The following is a 17,199-nucleotide window of genomic DNA, read 5'->3' on the forward strand; positions in this document are numbered from 1 at the left end:
CTGGATTTGTAGAAAGATAATGCGTAAATTTGGTTTTGTCATGGAATATCTTGGTTTCTCCATCTATGTTAATTGAGAGTTTTGCAGGATACAGTAACCTGGGCTGGCATTTGTGTTCTCTTAGGGTCTGTATGACATCAGTCCAGGATCTTCTGGCCTTCATAGTTTCTGGCGAGATGTCTGGTGTGATTCTGATAGGTCTGCCTTTATATGTTACTTGACCTTTTTCCCTTACTGCTTTTAATATTCTTTCTTTATTTTGTGCGTTTGGTGTTTTGACAATTATGTGACGGGAGGTGTTTCTTTTCTGGTCCAATCTATTTGGAGTTCTGTAGGCTTCTTGTATGTCTATTGGTATCTCTTTTTTTAGGTTAGGGAAGTTTTCTTCTATGATTTTTTTGAAGATATTTACTGGTCCTTTGAGCTGGGAGTCTTCACTCTCTTCTATACCTATTATCCTTAGGTTTGATCTTCTCATTGAGTCCTGGATTTCCTGTATGTTTTGGACCAGTAGCTTTTTCCGCTTTACATTGTCTTTGACAGTTGAGTCAATGATTTCTATGGAATCTTCTGCTCCTGAGATTCTCTCTTCCATCTCTTGTATTCTGTTGGTGAAGCTTGTATCTACAGCTCCTTGTCTCTTCTTTTGGTTTTCTATATCCAGGGTTGTTTCCATGTGTTCTTTCTTGATTGCTTCTATTTCCATTTTTAATTCCTTCAACTGTTTGATTGTGTTTTCCTGGAATTCTTTCAGGGATTTTTGTGTCTCCTCTCTATGGGCTTCTACTTGTTTATTTATGTTTTCCTGGAATTCTTTCAGGGATTTTTGTGTCTCCTCTCTATGGGCTTCTACTTGTTTATTTATGTTTTCCTGGAATTCTATCAGGGATTTTTGCGATTCCTTTCTGTAGGCTTCTACTTGTTTATTAATGTTTTCCTGTGTTTCTCTAAGGGAGTTCTTCACGTCTTTCTTGAAGTCCTCCAGCATCATGATCAAATATGATTTTGAAACTAGATCTTGCTTTTCTGGTGTGTTTGGATATTCCATGTTTGTTTTGGTGGGAGAATTGGGCTCTGATGATGCCATGTAGTCTTGGTTTCTGTTGCTTGGGTTCCTGCGCTTTCCTCTTGCCATCAGATTATCTCTAGTGTTACTTTGTTCTGCTATTTCTGACAGTGGCTAGACTGTCCTATAAGCCTGTGTGTCAGGAGTGCTGTAGACCTGTTTTCCTCTCTTTCAGTCAGTTATGGGGACAGAGTGTTCTGCTTTCGGGCGTGTAGTTTTTCCTCTCTACAGGTCTTCAGCTGTTCCTGTGGGCCTGTGTCTTGAGTTCACCAGGCAGGTCACTTGCAGCAGAAAAGTTGGTCTTACCTGTGGTTCCGAGGCTCAAGTTCGCTCGCGGGGTGCTGCCCTCCGGCTCTCTGTGGCGGCAGCAACCAGGAAGAACTGCGCTGCCCTTTCCGGGAGCTTCAGTGCATCATCAGGGTTCCAGATGGCCTTTGGTGTTTTCCTCTGGCGTCTGAAATGTATGTGCAGAGAGCAGTCTCTTCTGGTTTCCCAGGCTTGTCTGCCTCTCTGAAGGTTTAGCTCTCCCTCCCACGGGATTTGGGTGCAGAGAACTGTTTATCCAGTCTGTTTCCTTCAGGTTCCGGCGGTGTCTCAGGCAGGGGTCCTGCCGCTCCTGGGCCCTCCCCCACGGGAGCCCAGAGGCCTTATACAGTTTCCTCTTGGGCCAGGGATATACATATGTTTCTTAAATTTATATTTTTTATGAAACTTTGGGTGAGATTGTTTTTCTTTACAAATTTTGAATTTGAATGCGGGAATTTGAATCACAAAATTTCACCTTCCCTAAAAGATATACACGAACTGGAAGGGCAGTAACCATAGAGTGGACCATTTCAAAATGCTAAACACAAAACTTGACAGAATCTGTGCACAAGGCTGTGAATCCACCCTGTGTGACTACCTAAGAAGATAACCAGTCTTTCTGGTTACATGATTTCCCTTCCATCAACTCCTTCCTAAACCCTACAGTCTGCTGGAGAACTGACTCTGCTATTAGAAAGCATCTAAATTACACTTTTGGCTCAAGTGAGAAAAGAATATTTTAAAATGTTGATTTTAGTCAACAGCATACAATTTGGAGTGTCTGGTTTATTTGCCTTAGTTTGATCTTATGGGATGGTGTTGCTATCCCATAGTCAAAGCTCTGATCTCTTAGTTTTCATTGTAGGAAATGCATTGTTCCTTCTAACCTGGGTTTATTGTATTATGGCTCTTTGGATTTTACTCTGACTGCTCTTGGTAAAGAAATAATATTTTTTGCACCATTCACTCCTCAACTCATTACTACTTGTCTTACCACTTGTAGTTCAGCCCCTGACCAACATGGAGACAGATCTACAGAGTAGACTTTAGGATTCACACCCATAGAATGGGAACAGAAAGAAGGTAGTTTACAGCTTATTCACAAACTGTACCCAACCCAGGCTACTCTCCAGATATTATATTCATTCATACATAAATTTTGGTATCGTCCACTAAGGAATTCCAATGCACTTAATTAAAAAGTTTTAAAATATTTTATAATAAACAAAGGCACAAGAAGGGGGAAAGGGACTGGGGAAGGAAAGGGGATAGGTGTTGGGGGAGAGGGGAACATGATCTTGTATTGGGTGGGCAAAAAGGACTGAAACCCTGAGAGCCAGCAGAAAGAATGGAAACAGGCTACCTAAAGCAGAAGGAGGTTGGGAGGATCCTCTAGAATGTACCAGAGACCTGGGAAGTGAGATACCCTCAGGACTCAAAGGAGGGAACCCTAGATGAAATGCCCTACAGTGAGGAGAGAGAACAAATTAAACCCACCTCCCGCAGAAAGATAAAGCATCAAGTGAGGGATGGTGTTGCTATCCCACAGTCAAAGCTCTGACCTGTAATTCTTCCCATCTGACAGAAATGCAGGGATGGAAATGGAGAGGAGACTGAGGAAAAGAAAGTCCAGTAACAGGCCCAAAGTGAGATCCAGCTCAAGGGGAGGCCCTAACGCCTCACACCACTACTGAGGCTTTGAGGCATTCACAAAAAATGGATCTCTCATGACTGCCCTCCAAAAGACCCAACAAGCAGCTGAAAGAGTCAGGTGCAGACGTGTGCACCCAACCAATGAACAGAAGCTGCTGACTCCTCTGGTTGAATTAGGGAAAAGCTGGAGGAAGCTGAGGAGGAGGGCGACCCTGTAGAAGGACCAGCAGTCTCAATTAACCTGGACCCCAAGATCTCTTAGACACTGGATTACTAACCAGGTGGCACACACCAGCTGAGATGAGACCCCAACACATATTCAGCAGAGGACTGCTTGGTCTGGGTTCAGTCAGAGAAGATGCACCTAACCCTCAAGAGACTGGAGGTCCCAGGAAGTTTAGAGGCCTGGTGGGGTGGGGACATCCTTGTGGAGAGGGGGCAGGGAGGAAGTATGGAATGTGGAAAGGTGGGGGTGGGGGGGCTGGACCCGGAGGGGAATGAAATCTGGAATGTAAACATAAATAAACAAACAAACAAATAATTAAAAACATAAACAAGGATTCAGTATATACCACAAACAGTAAAAAAAAAAAAAGCGTAGATTTGAACATCTACTTGCAAAAACAAATTCACATGTGCACTCAGAGGTAAAGATTAAAATGCCTTCACTAGGAACCTACTCAATCTGAAGAATCATACATAAGAACTTTGCAGTTTAATATTTCCAGTATCCTATCATGTAGCTTCCACTATTCCTGCCTCTTTTCCTTCCCTTTGTTTTTTTATTTCTTTGAATAGGGAAACGAAGCTAAAATTTGAAAGGACCAAGAATTCAGTTATTCATGAAACGGGCAAATGACTCAAACACCAATTTTACTTGCTTGATGTTTAAGAGCAAACATATTACGATGCTTTTTTCCCTGTAATGTTGGTAAATGTTATTCTTACTAATTGAACGTATTGAAATGCACAAACATAGTAATTCAGTGAAGTCAGAATTTACAGAAGGACCTTAAAGGCACAAAAAGCAGCTGGGCAGCTGACGGGCTCCTAGTTAATGACACCGACCAAGCTTTCTTTCCAGTCTGCTCCCACCAACACCTCCATCCTTCATCTTTCCCTCCCCTCACTGGCCATGTCACTTAAGTGTCTCCTGATGGAAAGGCCAATCACTGTGAGTTTTACTCATTTTGCTTCACGTACCTAAAGTTCGGAAAATCTTTACTTACAATTATTTATACAATTGACAGGTTGTAGATTTAAACCAAAATCATTGGCTAGGTTTAGGTCATTGCCAGTTTCCTAATAGTAATCAGTGCACTCCCTTTAGTCGAGGATATGTTGAGAAGGGTCTGTGTATCTAATTCTGTCTCAGGTACTAGAGGTAGGGCAACAAGACATATAGACAAGTGTTTCTTACATTCTTATGTGGGAAGAGGCACACTATATATAAGCTTAAAATGTATGATAAATATATAATAAGCAAGTACACGAGAAGGTAAACACAGTATACAGGCACACCCTCTGTACTATAATATTTAAAAATTACTAAACTAAAACAGAACACACAGTGGAATAGCCAAATATAGGTCAACACTAAAATAAAGTTTGAGAGAAGACGTCTCTTAAATTACATATGACTATAGAGCCAAATGACAAGAATAAATCAGCTGTCAAAATTCACAGGGAAAAAAACCTAACACATGGCTCAGTGTTAGAGCACTTGTCTTGCATGTAGGTGCTATGAGTCCAGTCTCCAGCACCATCAAAGTGCAAAGCAGTGATGATGAAAGGTATAAAAACAAAGATGAGACTATTTTAGACAGCAGGACGACTAGAATCTAGTAAGCAAATCAGAAAGAGATGGGTGAGCTAAAGACAGCAAAATAGGGATTAAAAAATATGTATGGAAGGTCCTACAGGGCATTTTAATGCTATTCAAAATGGAAAAAAGTTATAGCCAGAGGGAGGATGCTATGATTCGCCATAGTTGGGCAGGGTGCCCCTTGGGTTATGTTTTAATTTGACTGATGTTGCCGAAGCCAGAGGGCTATAGGATGAAAAGGAGTATTTCCCCAGGGGAGCCATGGTTCTGGGTAGATAAAGCAAGGCACAGTTTGTTTTTCTTCCCCAGTCTGTTGAAACACCTCTGTTAGAAATGCCCTCAGCAGTTTGTCTCCACGTTCTGTCAATCACAGTAATAATCGTTCCTGCTAATCCAACCCTATTCCAATTTTTTTCTATAGATTTACAGTATTTTAGAAGTCTATGGTCTTCCTTACAATTTTAAGGCTGTGCAAAGGGATTGGTTCAACTGGGACATGATGCTATATTAGTAAATTGTCTTGTTCACGCTGATTTAAGTGTTGATCACCTAGTGGTCGATACTTTCTTGAATTCTGCCTATTGCTTGGAGGCACAGCTTTCTAGATAGATTGTCCCGAGCTTTGTGCTTTCAAATGCCGGATCTTCCAACTTTTGTTACTTGTCATGCTTGTTTTAAGCTTTCTTTCCCCTAAATGATTACATACTGAGAGGTGTTTGCTAGATAGCTAGCAAGGAGCATCACTCGACTATAGAAAGAAAGTCAGACTAGCTTGGGAAGAATGGCACAATGTAGACTGAAGGCCAGAAAGGAAAAAAAAAGCAAAAAGAAAACTATGGGCAGATAGCAATCATATCAGAAACCAAAGGAATGAGCCAAAGGGTTGTGAATCGCAGTAGGAGAATTAATGAGACAGAAAATTTCCCAAGGAAAAGAGCCAAGTATAGAAAAAGAAGAAATAAACATCATAAAAGGAAAAAATCTCAACACAGAGAGGAAATAAAACGACAGCCCAAGGGGAAGACGAAAGAGGAAAACAAAGAAAGGACAAATGAAAAAGTGACGCCTTGCATCAAAGCGAATGTACTCCCATGTCTTTTTTCTTATCGGGTTAGTGGCTTTGCATTTCTCGAGCAGCGAAGCCAAACTGAAGGGATAATTTTGTTTATGTACCCAATTTGCATAATTGTGCAATATAAATTACAATGCTAATTAAGGACAGCCCTTGGGCTTCTGGAACTGGGTCAAAGTGGCTCCCTGAGTGCATGGAGGTTGGGGCATTGGCTTTGTCCCCACTCCCACTGCAGGGAAGCCAAGCAAGAGAAAAGAACCTTTCTGACAGTGTGTGAAATCTTGTCAGAAGTTGTTGTAGACGCAGGATTGTATTTCTCACTCTCACACTTGGCTTTCAAATAATCTTCCTGTGATTCCAAAATGATGTTCGGAAAAGCACAAATCCCTCCTAAACCCTCGTGCCTGTCTTTCTACGGCATTTCCCCCATTTGAATTTGCTAGTTTTCCTTTAGAGAACTAGATTATGAAATTGTGAATGAGTGAGCATGAACCTGGCATACAGTCTTTTCTCACAGGAATCCTGCCAAATTGTCTGAAACCAGTGTATCGTGTGCCCAGCTTAGGCCTTTGTGAGGCAGAGAGACAGTAGGCTCACTTCTGAGTTTCACTTGAATTCATGTTCTGAAAGCTTGCTAAATATTATAATTTCAGTTTCAGAGTTTATTTCTTATACCATTCCCATGAAGGGAGTGTACATTAGAAGTGTTGGAGAATAACTAGCTTGGGTCATTGAAAGTAAGATTGTCTCTGAGTATATATAGTTAAGGTTGGTGTAACTACAGAAAAAAGGAGCCTTGGGAAAGAACTCTCCAGGAACCATGTTCTGGGGAGACTTTAATACAAGAAAGAAGTGGGTGTCAATCACTTGGAAGGATAAGAATAAGCAATGTTTTTTTGTTGAGGAGGACTGGTTTCTCATCTAAGGCTCTCTTTTTTCCTATGCTTTGTAGTCTTAAAAATGTGGACCCATTTTTATGGGATGGATTTCTACCTAACTCGATTAAATTCTAATTAATCATTAAGTACTCAGGTTTTATACACCTGATTTCAACTGAAGCATTACAGAAGTTTCTTTGGGTGGAGAATAGTAAATAGGAATAATTATATATATAATAAAATAAAAGTATATATTTCTATATGCAATGTCCTTTCTCTACTTGTGAATACCTTACTAGTGCTCTAGTACTTTGTAATCATTCCTATGTCCACTTACATAAAGAAAATGATATCTATCACAAATAAGACTTGTGTTATTGATGTTAGCCCGTGGATCCTTTTAAAGGTACTGAGGTCACAGACAGGAGCAGCAGCCTCATGGATGGGATTAGTGCTCATATGAGAGAGGCCCAATAGTACCTCTTTCTCCCTTCTCTCCTGTGTAGTTAAAATAAGAAGATGGCTCTAAGTAAGGGAGCGGTGACCACTGAACACTGTATTATGGAGACCTTGACCTTGGGCCCCTCAGCTTACTAAATGATAAACTGTAAGTTTCAGCTCAGCTTGTCTTTGGTATTTACTGATAACATCCTTAACAGTCTGTGCTGTTGGGCAAATTATGAAATTGGAATTTTGCATGACGTTTATCATTTTAGGTGACCTGCTCAGAGGATTGGGACAACCTAACCTTCTAGCTGCTCTAGACTATGCAGTTGGCATCTCATGGAAGGTCTCATGTTACTCATTCTGCAGCCATGGTCAAGTCAACACACCAAACGAGACCCCCAATCTAGTCATATATAATCCCACTGAGTTAAGCATGGCTACAGAATAATTGTGAAAAATATTAAATATTCCTAAATATGTCTGAGTAACTGCAGGAAAAGAAAAGAGAAAGTTTACCAGCAACCATGCCAATTCCAAGAGAAGTAAGCACTTTTTTTAAAAAAATGGTGATGGTTTCACAATAGGAAGAACGCAGTTAATGCTACTGAATGATATACTCTGAGTGGTTAACACAGTACATGTCATACTGTATCTGTAATGCCATAATAAACAGTTTTCAGATGTTATGGATACATGAAGCTCAGTGGTAGTTCTTAGCATGTATGAGGCTGAGTTCCATCTGGCACACAGGAGAAAGAAATAGAATGATTTCCAAGAAGTCGTGACAACATAGGGGAAAGGTCCCTACTCCATCTTGCTCGTTCCCTTCATGGAGGATCAGTCCCTTTACTCTCATTTGTACCATAGTTAGAGATGGCACTGGCCCACTCTGGCTGGAGAAGAACGAGCCTCATTTTTACTGTTCAGGGAGATTAACTCTACCCCAGGCCACAGACCGGAAGAGGTATGACAATAGATTAAAGGATAAAATGTTGTCATTGTTAGTTTCAAGAGAAGTGGGAAAATTTGGTCACCTTTTAATATTTTTGAGCACATAGGCACAACCATAAAAATCTCCAACTGTCTTCTATTTTAAAAGATGATAATACAAATTTGCTCATGTTAATTTAAACAGAATACTATTTTCAGCTAGAAGAATCATACACACACACACACATCAAATACTTCATAAAACTCATAAGTAATAGATCACTTCAAAAATACCCTAGGCTAATCATTATGTATAGATTGAATCTCTATCTAATTATAGGTAATATATAGGCTTAAATATAACATGATCAATAATATTTAATAATAATAAACTACTCTCGCGGTGGTTTATTAGAGATAGTGTTTGGCAAGAGTGGACAGGGTCATCTGAGTCTTTCTTCTCAGTATTATCCCTTTATTACCTTATTTAACAGCCCTCAGAAAAGAGGAAAAATGTGTATACCCTTCCATGAATTGATATGGCTTCTGGTAAACTTTTGCTTTTGCTCTTGTTCAAGCAGATTTAGTCATCATACCTTTTCTCTCTGACATATTCTATGCTCTCCGATATTAAGGCACAATCTTGACATTGTCTGCATATTAGAGACTGTAACTTATATGTGATGAGAGCAAGTATTATAGATAATGATACTCCGAGAGTTTTCCCTAGACCAACAGTGTTAATGGCATCGGAGAAATGAATGGAGCACATCACTAACTCACCCGCAAACCCTTGGAATTGGGAAATCTGAAAGTGAGCACCCACCAGTCTTTATTTTAAAGGATGAAAAACTCTATTCACAATATATTTCTAATCGATGCTCATCAAGCCTAAAACCTACCTTTTTTTAAAAGATACTTAAATCCTTCTTAAGTCCTTGAGGCATTAAAAAATATTCCATTTCACTGCAGGTTTTTTTATTTCTCTTAGGAGCTCATCCCGATTGTCCAGATTGTAATTTAACAATTTTATGTCTATTTACTCTGAGCGACTATGGACAAGTTCTCCTTTCTTTGTGAAATTTCTAAAAGACTGAAAACCAAACCTTCTAGAATTTTACAGCATAAACAGAGACTGATCTGTAGATCCCCAAACCTCTTGTATCTGTTTACTGAGTGTACCATAAGCCCTCTTTCCTCAGTGCATTTTTCTGACTGACAAAAAAAGAAAATTCTTGGTAAATTTTAGCTAATCTTATAGCCTTAAGACAATACCTTAGGAATTAGCCCAGTGGTTAAGAACACTTAGGTTGTTCCAGGAGACCTGGGTTTGATTACCAACATCCAACCTACACAGCAGCTCGCAACTCTTCCTAACTCCAGATCCATGGAATGTAATGCCCTCTGAGGTACCTCTGATGGACCAGGCATGAATAATGTTGTCAAAATATACATAGACAATTTTTTTAAATGACACTTCCTAATAAAGATGCCCACTCTTAGTCATAGTTTTTCTGTTCAAACACACATAAAGTTAATTTTTCAAAGAGGAGTATATCAAGAACGATTAGTCTCATATTGAAAAATTAAACCTATATATGCTTCTTATAAAAACAAGTGCAATATATACTAACCCCATGTAACTTGAATTTCTATGCAACAAGACTTGGTATAGGTTCCTATCTGCCAAAGTCCAGGAACTTGGCACAGTTCCGGCAAACATACTTAGTCAATGTTTTTTCTGCTCTACCGTCTTTTCTCCTCTTTGGGAAGCCAATGCTCTTCAGTACCACAGAATTAGATGTTACCTTCACGTGTGCAGATGGATCAGAACAGGCTTTATTCCATGCCTGACTGCACAGATTATTATTCATGAAATTTTTTTAAATGTGTAAATAGCTTGCATTTAAAATTCTTGATATTTAGCAACCCAAAAGAAGCACACTAGTCCTCCATAATAGATATGCGTGTCTTTATGCAATGTGTGAAGGTCTCAGGAACATCCTGATCTCTGCTATGTTTTTTTTTTGTATGGGTATCTTACTGGCAGTTTTACTAATTTTTCTCTTTCCATTTCATATCGTATTGACTGCACGGATGCTTTCATGATTGTATTCATCATATGTTCCTAGTCTTGAAAAGCCACTTACATTATGTGCTTGTCTGCAATTGCTTATTAAAAATATTAATTGCCAGGCAGTGTTGGGGACATCAAGGAAACGAAAGTTACAAGAACTGAGCTAATGTAAGTGAAATAAACTCTAAAATTCTCGATGGAAGGATCCAAAAAGCATTGTTGTCTGTGTTCTTTGCTTGGAGCATGAGAAAATGCTAAATTAGCAAGTTGTGAATTGTTAGTGTGTGTTATGTTTATAGTAATAGAAACAATATAGAAACTTCAAGATTGTCAGTGCTGAATTTCAGTTTCAAGAAATTCTAGTATAACTGCTCAGTCTTTAGGTGAGAGAGATAATTGTATCAGCAACTAAAATCTGGATAAAATGTATTTAAACAGTAGGCTACCAGGAGGGACATGTGCAAAGTATTGGAAAAAGCATGAAGGACAAGTGAAAAGGAGAACAGGTTTTGAGGTTTGACTTTATTGCTTAGCTATGTGTGACTAGAAGTTTAACATCATGAAACCCACAACAAATGGTTCTCATTTAATATTAGAGGAATGTGGTAAGAATTAAAATGGAGGGGTGATATTTCAAGAGAGTCTGAGACCTTTTTCTAATGTGTATTATTTTCCAGCAGATAGGATTCAGTTGGAACAGAGTGCCTAGAGCAGAGAGGTAGAGATGAAGCTCTTACAAGGCAGTATTTCCTGATCCACAATTAGGTGGGAGGGGAACACCCATAAGGAAGGGGAGGGGGGAGGGGGATGTTTGCCCGGAAACCGGGAAAGGGAATAACACTCGAAATGTATATAAGAAATACTCAAGTTAATAAAAAAAAAAAAAAAGAATCATCATAAAGTTTCCCCCCACCCCATACCAAGTCTGAAATGAGGGTAACATACTTCAAGAATATGCATTTTGAAGGCTCAGAAAATAGCACAGGCAGCAATGTGTTTGCCATATAAGCATGAAGAATTGAGTGTGATCCCTAATGTTCAGTAAGTTCCAGGTTCATTGAGAGACATTGTCAGATCAAATACAACAGTACCTCTGGATTGACATCAGACATTGACCTCTGACTTCGTCACATACATACATACACCCACCTATTCATACACACACTCTCCTTACCCCTCAACACAGAATAACTAATTTGACTACCAAGAAATTACATATTATCAAAAATAAAAAAACAAACAAACAACAAAAAAAATCACACATCACACTTCACAGCATGTATTCTATTTGGACTATTATACTTTGGTAAAAGCAGCTCAAAAGATTTAACTCATTCATGAATAGCTGTGTCAGAAACAAACAGATTTATATCTTAAGATCAACATGAAAAACAGCATATTTTATGAACAATGACTTCTTAGACCACCAGTGTGTTGTTTGTTTTCTAACAGCAAAAGCATATTGTGTGATATTCTATATTTATGAAACTCATAGCAAACTGTGAAGAGATAACAGAATGCATTTGCGTGAGTTGAAGTAGATGAACTATTTCATTAAAATTTCTCATATTTTGGGTTCTTTTCTTATTACGAATAAACTTAAATATTATTACATGCATTTTCCTCATTGACTTTTCATTATTATGGTTGTGTAACCCACATGACACTATTTTGGTTTATTATAAATTATAGCTAACATGTATGATAGTGCATATTGCGTAACTTAGGTGTACAAATGTCACATCGTGTGGCTATGTGGAAGCACTCCTTGTGTTTCATGTAATGACATATGACCTAGCAGTTATAGACATCTCAAGATGTCTATAATTAAATAGACAGCTGTATCATAGTTTGTGTATTATTTATAATTAATTGCATTTCTTTTTTCATTTTAATTTAGAGTGAAGAAAATAGACTAGGAGTGAGTAGCCATGACAAATGATCCTGATTTTAATTCACGGAACTTGAGTACGATGTATTTGCCCTCCTTGCAACCTTCTCAAAATAGAACCACTTCCTCCATCATTCAATGCTCAAATGTGAGCATGAATTTCTTAATTTTTAGTATGTGCTGTGCGTATGTTTCTATGGGAATAAACTCTTTCATTTGACTCTTGATATGTTGAGCACTGACCCAACACAGTGCTTCATAAATATTGCTGAAAGTTCATAAATTAGAATTGATTATTAACCTTCAGTAGTTCTGTGAAATTGGAGTACAGAAAGTTAACTTATAACAAGTCGTTAAAATTTCAAGTAAGATTAAACGTTAATGAGAGCCCCCGAACTCCCAGGGTTTGCTTAGAAACTTAGAAGCACAGCGCAGGTGTGGTTCTAGAGAGAGTAAAGACCATTCTTAGTTAGCAGCTGTGTCAATCTTGTAGCAATGTGGCCACCTAAAACCATGCTTTTGTAGCCTTCAGTGGAAATTAATTTAGTCATATAACCCAATTCTTGCCAATAATAAAGTTAGTGGAATCCTCCAGGTGTGCATCCTAGGGAAGCGTTATTTAAAAAATAAACTTAAGGGATAGTCAGTTCCTTAGTATCATTTCCATCAGCCCAGACAGATGAATGCCTGGAGGAGCAATCAACTGTCAATTATGGGATATGTTTCAAAAGAAAAAAAGCCCATCAAACAAAAATAATAAACCCACATAAGAAATCTAGACCCCACTTCTGAATATCAGCAGGAATCCTGCCTTTTAACAATGACATTGAAAAAAATTCTTACTTTGTCTAATTTCAAAATTTTTATGTATTTAGTAAAATAATATATTATTTATATATAACCTACTGATAGGCTGATAGATAGATTAGATAGATATAGATAGACAGGTAGACAGATATATTTAGGTGATGAGTATAGGTTAGATATATATAGATAGATGAAATATAGATGATAGATAGATAGATAGATAGATAGATAGATAGATAGATAGATAGATAGATAGGTAGATTGATGACAGAGAAAGACATTATGTGTATACCCATGAATACATGCTATAATACACATGTGGAAGTTAGAGCACAAATTGTCGTAGGTTGTGCTCTTTCCAGCATGTGGTTTCTGTAGATCAAACTTACATCAGGCTTCTCAGCAAGCACGCTGCCCTTTCTCTGAACCCTCTTGCCAGCCCTACTTTCATTTTTAAAATTCGGTGTCTGCTCCGTTTTCATGAAACTAAGCACAAACAATACATTTGTCTTCCACGAAAAGTAAGCCTGACATTTCTGGGTGGTGAGATCCATGCCTGAATCCCATTCTATCTACTAAAGCAATCTTGTCTCAACCATAAAAGATTATCTAACTGCCGTGTGCGATCTGACTCTTTGTTTGTTTTTGTTGCTTTGTTTTGGTCTTTCAATTCTTTCCTGAAATGTGGATACAGAGTTCACAAAAGTGGTCTTAAAATCAGGAATATAACCTTTGTGGACATTGGCTGATAAATATAACGTTTTATGGCTGATAAATGACAATGACTATGTCTCTAGCTTTGGCAAAAACTAAATAAGAGATATCTCTCTGCAATACTGATTCAATTAATTTTTTCCTCTTTGGGTGTGATTCATATTGTGGAGACGAATCAATGAACATTGACATCTTGCTTAAATCTTGCTCTTTGTCCTATTTATATAATTTATTCTGTCAGTGGATCTGAAGTGGTGGCTCCTGGACCTCCTCATCCACTTCCCAGATGTGCTGAAAATTCCTCATTAATTTGTGTATTTCGTTCCATTCTTTTATAATTAGGAGCATATGGTTTAGACTAGAAGAAAAGAAAGTATTTAATCCCAGAGGTTTATTTGGCATTGAGAATAATTGATTCATGTCTTCCTCCACTCCACCCCTGTTATTCAAATAGGTATTATGAAAGAGCCCTCCGGCTTTGTGAATTTTGCTGATCCACACATGAGAAAGGACAATCCATTGCTCTCAAGACTTCTCCAGGATCTGTGTAGCACTCAGTCCCTTAAAATTTTTCTCATTATGAGTCATATGATCCTAAAATAGCTTTCATTGCTGATTTTCAAAACTGGAATACAGCCTTAAAGCAGAAAGCAACAACCTTTTCTAGTGGTATTTGCTTATAATGGTCCTTATTCTTGTTACTGAATTTCAGGAAAAGAAGTCAGACTTCTTGTGGAATAGAAGAGAGAGTTAGATCCTCTCTGCAATACCAAGAAGAGCCTTGCAGTGGGCTGGAACCATCAGATTGATTGCTTATTTTATGAATTCGAGTTCACTGTTGCTACTTTTTATGAATTATAATTCATTCTGAGGATAGTGTTTGTACCAACGGTTGAGGTATACATTACATGTATGTGAACATTTACTTGCCAAATTCATTGGTTCTGACACTGGAGAATGAGAGGAAATATTTATACTTAGGAACCCTAGTGTAGAGTTCAGTTTCCTGGTGTTCTCCACTACTACGAAGTATAAAATATGAAAGTAATAGACTTGCTCGATTCATTTGCATCTGTTTCTTAGTGAGGTTCGATTTGAACAGTCTTGTCATAGTCTGAGTAAAAACAGAAAGATATCAAGGTTGTCTGTCTGCTTCTAGTTATTTCTCACACCCTTTTCAGAAACATACTCTATGTATAGCCTACTTTGGCATTTTAAATATATAGTGTTATGAGTTTATTCCATTTGCAAACTGTATTAAGAGCAACAATATCAAGGTATATAAATAAGTTCCTTTGCCTCTTTCCAGACTCCAACCCTTGGACCAAACAACCATTGGTTAGCTTTTTAATTACTAGACTTCTTGTCTTTCTCAGAGATTCCAAGTCTGAGAAAGTCCCAGATCCTTGTCTACTGTTATATTTACTTTCTATTTAATGCTCAACCAAGAATCTATTTTTATAGATGTTCGTATGTTACTACCGGAAAGGACTCTTTTTCAGATGCACTTTAAAGTCCTTACATTTTTAGGTTTGGAACATTTTCCTACCTGAGCAAGTAAATCTTTAGAAAGAATTGGAGTGATTCAAGGTCTCAGAAAGACGTTCCTGTTGACTGTTACAGAGCAAGATTCCATGTTATAAGGGGCTGGGGATTTAGCTCAGTGGTAGAGCGCTTACCTAGGAAGCGCAAGGCCCTGGGTTCGGTCCCCAGCTCCGGAAAAAAAGAACCAAAAAAAAAAAAAAAAAAGATTCCATGGTATAGAGACTTCTATGTAGCAAATATCCTACCTTTGATTTAAAAGCTGAGAACAGTCCCAAAACAACTCACACTACAAGGAACTGAATGCTCTCAACAACCATGCGAACTCAAACTTCACTTCTGAGCCTCAGACGACACTGATCCAGGCCTCACCTGGACGTAACCTGATAATGCCTGCACAGTGAACTATTATGTCACTCCCAGGCCGCTGGCTCATTGAACTCTCACATAATAAATGGTTGTCATTTGAAGTTACACAGTTTGTCATGGATTTTTTCTGTTATAAAACTGGCAAGAGGTATTCACCACTGAATCATTCTTTATAATTGTTGAGTGTATCAATTATCTACTACCTTCTAGCATTGTCATTACCATAATGTCTTAAAACAATGAATGTTTATTATATCATAGTGATTAGGGAGTCAGGAATCTGGGTAAGACTATTGTGGGTCCCTTGATGGAAGGGTTCGCAAAAGACCTTGAACTTAGAGAAACTCACATTTAACCTCTCTAGACTAGTTGTTGGCAGCACTCAGTTGATTATAGGTTGATGGCCTGAGTCGCTGCTGGCTGTTAACCAAAGCCTAGCTCTGTAGTGAGTCTCTTCATAAGAATTGGCAAAGACAGTAAGTATCTGCTAGCATGATACACAGCCTCTAGAAACAATTGTGGAAGTGATGTCTCCAAATGACCAGGCATTCTAATTTACTAGAATCCATTCAAAGATTAATGCTAGTCTGGATACTGGGATTTCCAGTTGTGATTGTTAGAAACTAAATTATACTAAGCAGTATTACATTGTAGGATTTCCATTATCTGCTTAATATTAGACATTTGACTTTATTTAATTTGACCATTTATAAACATACCACAAAAGCTGCTACAATAAACTTTCACAGAGAAGTTGTATGTGGACATATATTCCATTTCTCTTCAGTGCAATTGTGATGTCACACAGAAAATATCTATTCAATTTAATAAGAAGTTTCCTGAAGTGTTTTCCAAAGAGATTTTATGGTGTTACATTCCCAAAATATCATACACCATCATTCTTATCTTCATAAGTATTGGAAATCATGGGTCATATCATGTAGGTATATGAATTTGTATAGAATTGTACCAATGTGAGTATTAGTAGTATATTCTACGGACCACTTAAGTACTGAGGTCAGTTCATGTGTCTTCCTGTTTGAAATATCTGTTTAGCCTGGTTGTCTTTTAGGACTGTTTGCTTTTTATGATGGAGTTGTAGAATTATATATTTGAAAATTCTTCATCATTCAGATGTATTGCAAATATTATTTCGCAGTTTGTGACTTGAATTTCCATAGTTTTATATTGTCTATCATAGATTTTATGTTCATTGATATCAGTTGTATCTATTTTTGTTACTGTGACTAATTTGCCTCAGATTTATCTGAATGTACCACAATGATGTACTAAATTCAATAAAGTCTCTAATTATACTTTTTAATTTATATCTTGGATCTATTGGGATTTAATTTTTTCTATATAATTAAAGTAAGAGTCAATATTTGATTTATTTATTTATATGTACTTTAGAATTTTTATGGCCATTTGATGAAATATCCTCTATTTTAGCATTTCTCAATCTGTGGGTCATGACCCCTTCAGGAATCAAATGATCCTTTCACAGGGGTCACCTAGGGCCACCGGAAAACACACGTATGCATGTACATGATGATTCACAATAGTAACAAAATTACAGTTGTGAAGTAGCAACAAAAAATTGAGAACCTCAGTTCTATGTT

The 17,199-nt window shown here is 37.8% G+C and overlaps 1 long non-coding RNA gene across 20 annotated transcripts in view; it reads left to right on the forward strand.

Annotated features, from left to right (window-relative positions):
• The window catches only part of LOC103693508 (uncharacterized), a 490,050-nt gene extending 473,145 nt beyond the window's left edge, over nucleotides 1-16,905 (forward strand). For 16 of the 20 annotated variants that reach the window (XR_010056223.1, XR_005491062.2, XR_010056221.1 and 13 more), the window contains one exon: nucleotides 7,307-16,905. This is a non-coding gene — a long non-coding RNA (uncharacterized LOC103693508). The remainder of the gene's footprint in view (nucleotides 1-7,306) is intronic. The other 4 variants (XR_010056220.1, XR_010056219.1, XR_010056224.1 and 1 more) reach the window with 1 other exon arrangement.
• Nucleotides 16,906-17,199: the final 294 nt, after the last annotated feature.

Source organism: Rattus norvegicus, chromosome 11, assembly GCF_036323735.1.
Source record: "Rattus norvegicus strain BN/NHsdMcwi chromosome 11, GRCr8, whole genome shotgun sequence".
NCBI lineage: Eukaryota > Metazoa > Chordata > Mammalia > Rodentia > Muridae > Rattus > Rattus norvegicus.